Source organism: Ixodes scapularis, unplaced genomic scaffold (genome assembly GCF_016920785.2).
Source record: "Ixodes scapularis isolate PalLabHiFi unplaced genomic scaffold, ASM1692078v2 PGA_scaffold6__148_contigs__length_123643588, whole genome shotgun sequence".
Lineage (NCBI taxonomy): Eukaryota > Metazoa > Arthropoda > Arachnida > Ixodida > Ixodidae > Ixodes > Ixodes scapularis.
In genome coordinates, this window is record NW_024609881.1 from 70,942,629 (window position 1) to 70,949,513 (window position 6,885).

A 6,885-nucleotide genomic window follows, 5' to 3' on the forward strand; every position below is an offset into this window, starting at 1 on the left:
GTGGTATCTGGAGGCAACAAGAGGCGAAGCTGCAACGAGCGTGACGCCGCGGTGTTAATCGCCAGGATCCCGGTCGCCCAGAGCCGACGCTGCTCGAAGAACTTTTTGTGTGTGTGTGTGCGTTTTCTAGAAACAGCGGCCCTCGCCGTCTTTCTTCTCTTCAACTCGGTCGTTCAAGCAAGTCATTGGGGTGTGCAGTGTCGGTTGTCTCAATCTGGATGACCTCTGGATGAGTACGTACAGTAGTTACAGTGTTGCCATACTCCGGCAGACGAAACTCCTATTTGAACAATTGACAGCTAATTTGTTTTTGTGCGTAGCTCGCGAGTATGGTGTGTGCTACCGTCACTGTCCGATTGACTTCACATGCGAGTACTGTACTTTGACACCGTTTCCAGGTGCCTGTATAACCACTTAATTCTGATTAAACGGAGTTTCCGTTCGAAAATCAAGATTACAAAACAAAATTAAGCATATATCTGTTTTGCTGTTCTCGTTTTCGCAGCACGGCTTCTGATGACCTAATTTATTTTAATGAAGGTGACGCTGTGCTAAACTTACCTTTTCTTAACGACTGGGAGCTGTGGACTTTTATTTCAAAAGCCGGGTTGTACTGCTTTGTGCTTGATAAAATCTGTAACTGAACCGTCATTTCAAAAGCGTCCCTGAACCAGAACCGAACTGGAACAAAACGGAAGGCAACCGAACCTGAATCAAACCGGAATAATGAGCGGTTTGACTCCCTGCTTTTAACCCAGCCGATCTTGTAGTGTTGGCGTGGAACACGAAAAAAAAAAAAAATTATTGAATGTACAGCAAACATAAAAGTTTGTTTTAAGACAGGTTCCATAATAGGGTTGGGCAGTATCGCGATACAAATGTATCGCGATAGTATTTTAGAAATACATTTCGTATCTGTATTTCTGTATCGCAATACATTCTTTTCACCAGTATCTGTATTCCTGTATCGAAATACATTCGGAATGTTTCTTTGTATCGTGATACAATCAGGATGAAATGTATTTCGTTACATTTCTTGAAAAATACTTGCCCCCCCCCCCCCCCAAAAAAAAGAAAACAAGTCCGAACGCATTTTTTTTTCTTTACTTCAGAGGTCACCAGAGTCAAGGGTATGCTAGGGCATTGTTACATTGCTGACCAACCTTCCTTTCGATTCTCCAAACTATTTTTATATGCGTCCTCTTCTCTCTTCTGAGAAGTGTTGCGTAGTCGGGGACTCGAACCAGGCGGCGTGCAAGGAGTGGAGTCAGAGCATCCGCCGCAGGTCTTTATAGGTAGGGATTTCTTGAGTCATTGTTTGCTGGCATCCAATGTCCGCTGCTAACCGTCTCTCTCGCCTTAGCGTATAAAGTACACCCAGCTGGCAAAGCTGAGTCACATTCCGTTGCAGCACGAGCCTGGCGGTGGTTGACTTGAAATAGTAGGCAGACTCACGCTGTGAAGTTCAACACATATTCGAATGCATCTGCAGCTGTGCCTGTAACATTGAACAGCTCAAGGGTACGTCATCAGCCGGCGTGAACGTGACCCGCTGCTCTGGTGATCCAAAACCCAGGAGGAGGCCAGACGTGACCTCGCTGTGCCCACCCAGACTACGTACTCCCGCGACTCGTCTCGAGCGCGCTGTTTCTCGGACAGCCCGCACCTGTGCCGGCAATATCAACTCGCAATCCACGAGGTCTCTGTTTGAGTAATGCTAGGCAAAACTTGCAAGAACTGCAATCCGTGCGTCGGTGGCGGAGGGTCGGCAGGAAGGACCTTCAGAACAGGGGTGTTACCGTATCGTTTTTTCAATCGTAACAGAGGATAAGACATGTATTTCAGGATGCTTCAGGTGGTCCACTATTCTCAAAAATTCCAAATGACACTGCCTGCACGATCTTCAACTAGGTAACCTACAACGAAAGTATGTATAGTCCTTTCATACAGCAGCGTGGTAAAGTTTCATGTTCAAGGCCACACCTACAGATAAAGAATACTAGTTCATTCCACCGTGACGTCACGTGATCAATGTTGACAGGATTCTCTCGTCAGGCAGGCAGGATGTCAGGGAAGGGACCACGGTCAGCCCTTGATGGAACGTTTTTTTGGGCCCATTGAAGACTCCCTGTCATCCGAAACCACTACCTTCAAGGGAAAGTGCCAAGCCTCAGGAAAGTAATTTCGGGATTGAAAACTTCCACTTCAAACTTCAAGCTTCATCTCAGTTGGCGTCTCAAACAAATTTGAAAAATGTATTGCACTATCAGTATTTCTGTATTTGTATTTCTGCCCTCCCTAAAATGTATTCCTGTATTTGTAATTGGAAATACTTTTTTCCTCTTTTTAAAATGTATTTCCGATACGTATCGCGACACATTTTTATAGGTATGTCTTAGTATCAGTATTTTAGCTACTGTTCTAATGTATCCCAGTATTTGTATTTCCAAATACATTTTTGGGTATTTCTGCCCAACCCTGTTCCATAATATGGTGGTACAGTTCCTTGTGCTGGTGCCATATACCTATTCTTCTAACAGCGCACTAGCCGTGGTGTTGTGAAGTAATTGAAGCAGAAAGCAAGACGGTCTTTTCTTGAGCCAAGCGCAAACTAGACAAGTTTAAGGCCTTATCGAACAAACAACTTGCCAACCATGTATTTATGGAGTGTATACACGGTCCGTTTTTGATCTCTGTTGGGACTCGCAAGCCTTTTACGATTCATTGCGCGATCAATGTCTGAGTTCATGGCAACAAGAGGTTGCCACGAAGCTGTTTGTGCAACCACAATGTTGCTGTCAATGGCCATTTTTTCACCTTTGGGAACTAGAGGAATGGAATGGTGAAGTTCAGCCATTCCAGGAGTGGGAATGGGCCCAGTGTCCCCATTCCGAGGAGTTGAAAGGAATGGAATTGTCCGAAATTCTCATTCCCGAAAATGGAATGCGGAAACCAAGTCGTCTGCTTCTTGCGTAGGAGTTTGGTAACGTCAGAATGATGCCAAGCTCCGATTGGCTTCAATTGGAAGTGTAGTGGGTAGACCCAGGGCTTAAAGTCTGGGGGGTCTCGGACCCCCCCCCCCCCCCTGATTTTAACGGATGGTGTGGGACCCTCCTCTACAGCCCCAGTATTAATGAAACCAAAATCATATCTTGCAATAAAATAGCTTGTTTTCAGGGATGTGACATTTGGGGATTAGCAATTTGAGGGTTTCAGGTACAGCGGGTCAGCAGTCGGTTTTATTTTATGTGCATCTAATACACTACGTCAAACCCCCCTCTACTTACGGGAGACTTCAAGCACTGGGTAGACCTCAATGCTAGACGTCTTGAGGTCTACCCACTATTTTTTTAAATCAGCCAATAAGAGCTCGGCGTCCTGACATCATCGCAACCGCCGTGCAAGAAGCAGACAAGCTTGCGGTCCTCATTGGAATGAAATAGGGGTGCCCATTCTGCAACACTGATGCCCACTAACTAAAGGGGATTCATCATAGCTGCATGACTTCGTAGTATTTTGGACAGGGCATCTGCCAGTAAAAGAAGCGACAAAGACATCCGAGAGTGGGTATACATGGCCATGAATACTGAGGATTTAAAAATGTACCGCCGTAGTTATTGCCATCAATGAACTTCTCCTATGACAGTAGTGTTTGGGCGCACCATATGAAAACAGCGTAATGCTTAACATGTTTTTTGACGTAAGTTATGGAACCTTTCGTCGTGAAAGTTCTGGACAAATGCTGACTCCCATCATTCAAGGAGTGGTCACCTTTTTTCTTCAGTGTAAAGGAGCTCAATTATCCACTGCCCAATGTTTCGGAGGCATGGATACACCTTGAGAGATGCATGAATTACTGTCTAAATAAATCATGGTTTATGCCAAGTACTATTCATTACGTGACCGTGATGAAGGTGAGTTAAGAGCTTGTGAACACATCAACATTGAGAAATCGGATATATATGTAGAATTGTCCTTGTAATGGAATAGTGGAGAGAGCACCGATGATGCCCGCTCACGTATGAGGATCTTCCGCTTCGTAATACATGGTTTCTTGCGCAGAAGCTAATCGTCAAATGCTTCTTCATCTAATCAGTCATTATTATACTGCACTTAACGCTTTAGTTCAATTATTATTATTAAAAGACGAAAATGCAAATACAGCATAGCCAATTAACGACTTATTTGTGTGTTAGCACAGTACGAACAGCGCCGTCGAAGCTTGCGTCAGGACGTGACCGCATTTCCCTGTAGTCCATCGCGCAGGCTTTTGAAAAGTGCCTCATATCCAAACAAAAGCAGTCGTTACCCGCTCTTGCTTCAGTCGGGCATTCCTCTGTCAAAACAGAGGACCAGAAACACCACCGTTTAGGCTTTTAGCGCGTGGCTAAGAGGAAACCGAAAAACAGCACCGATTGACTCTTATGACGCGGAGCCCGAACGGCCCGAATTTGCGGTTTTATCTACACCGACCAACTCTGCCACCGGCACGGAAGTGGAATTGGAATGGTAAAAGCGGTAAAACCAGTGAAACAGCGAACGCGATATTTACGTTTGCGGCTTGCGTGTGGATGTTCGTTGCGAAGTCAGCGAAGTTGTTCGAGCCACGTGTATGCCAACCGTTTCTTGGCTCTTCGTTATTTCGGGAAGTACGATGATGTAAATGTAAAACACGTAGAACACTTTCTAGCGACAATATTAAGCATTTAGATATAATCAGTTTTAAAACGATCTTCCTTCGCCCGGTGGGTAGCCGTGATCGTATAGTGGTTAGTACCTTGCGTTGTGGCCGCAATAACCCAGGTTCGAATCCTGGTCACGGCAATTTTTTTTTTTTTTTTTTTTCACTTTTTTTTTTTGTGAAATTACTTTATTATTTGGGCATATATTTGCCGCTAGCATTATTTCGACACAAGGATTCACTACGCCATCGGTGACCGATATTTTTATTGCGCAGAGAGCTAACTTATACCAGCTCGTCATTGGTGTATCTGGTGCTGGGTTTCTCTTCTCTTTCTGGTACGTGCGGCGATTAAAAAGACGCGGTACTGTATACGAACTTAAGTTAATTAGGTATAAAATAATAAACATTGTAAAGTAGCTCACGAATTAAACACAATAAGTAAAAATAAATTTCGATTCAGAACCGGCCAGTGCTGCGAACACTACACAAGCAAAACCAGAGAGATTGCAGATACCAGAAAGAATATAGTAATTCACACGGCATTGAGCACAAACTTCGCCGATCGAATTCGCAGCGACAATGAAGCCGTCGGTGAAGCCATGTATTTCGGGACGCGGACCACCGGCATCCGGTCGGATTCGGCGAACTCGCGTCGAACGACCCGTCGCGGACGTCATGTCGTGCGTACGTTCCGTTTGCTTCGGTCAGGTTGACTCGCCGCGATTGTCTGGTGCTTGGTCGGATTCGGTCACCTTTCGCACACGTCGTACGTACACACATGTACATGTATTTCGCAATTTACGCTAAAAAATTATTTACCTATTTTTTCGTTAATTTATGCTATTCCGGATATTACTGTTCATGCATTTAATTATGCCATTCGCCCAACGGATATTACTGCAAGGGGGGAGACACGCACTGAAACAGAGTAGAACGAAAAAATCAAGATGGTTTATATATTGACTTAGATTATTGTTTAAATCTTGATTAAGATCGTTGTCTAAATCGTGACTGAAATAATCGTTTAAATCGTGATTTAAATCGTGATTAAAACCATGTTTTAAATCGTGACTAAATTCATGATTTAAATCGTGACTGACATCAAGGTTTAATTCGTGATTTAAATCATTGCTTAAACCGATATTGACGTCATGATTTAAAGAAATATTTCAATAGAGATTTAAATTATGATTTTTATTCCACCTGTTTTGCTACGATGATTTAAGTTAAACACTTTTCACAAAAATAATTCAGAAAATAAATTACTTTTACCGTTCGCTTATTAGTCTATGCTTTCCATACGCAGTTATTTTCTATTTCTAGGAAACAATAATCAAGCAAAATATTTATACCAGGCCAGCCAATTTTTAAAAATACATCTAGTCACAAAAAGGCTTGTTTTCTAGCTTAGTTAATTTAAATAGCATAAATTCGATTGAATAAATTACATATCATTTATTTGATTCAAAAGTTGATTTTTTTCTACCCTGAAAAGACAGCACTCCCGAGAAAATTTACGCAGTACAATATTCACTAAAAAAAATGAAAACGTCGAACAGTCACTACTGTATTTTTCAAAAGCGTGAGGTCAAAAGATTTAATAAAAATTAAGATCGTCCAAAGCGGTTAGCTGTGCGGTAAATTACTGCTGGATGGATCGAATGCTCGCTCTCTATGAATGAGCTTCGAAATTACTATGTACAATAACCACACAGTGTGACGGTTTTTGTGACAATCTGTCATGCCAAGGCTGTTTTTGTAACAGCTATTTTTTTTTTTTTTTGCTTTTGTTTGTTTGTTTGAGCTGTTGTGTTTCTGCCACTGTAGGAGGTCGGGGACCCGTCAAGCTGTTTTCACAGCTTTTTTCCCCGGCCTACCCTTCATCATGTGATGAAAAAATAAAGACATTATTATTATTACTATTATTAGATCGTTTAGCGCGTTTGCCGGAGGATTGAAAATTGGACATGAAAGCTTATGTTGCGGGTGCATGCCAAAGACAGAAAATATATCACGAGGCCTGCTTGCGTTGGATAGAACATCCAAAACAAGGAGGCTTCGTGCTACATTTTCTGTCAAGTCCTAAAATTGACGGGGGTGCGGAGTTAAAACACACCGCTTAACAAAAATGGCGTTGAAAAAAAAAAAAAAAGAAAAAAAGCAGTTATCAATTAGCAAGCTTGCGGCGGCGAACTACAGAT

At 42.7% G+C, this 6,885-nt stretch overlaps 1 non-coding gene across 1 annotated transcript; it reads left to right on the forward strand.

Moving 5' to 3' along the window:
- The first annotated feature begins 4,752 nt into the window (after window positions 1-4,752).
- Trnah-gug lies at window positions 4,753-4,824 on the forward strand. Its single transcript has one exon. It is a non-coding gene; the product is annotated as a tRNA-His (tRNA).
- Window positions 4,825-6,885: the final 2,061 nt, after the last annotated feature.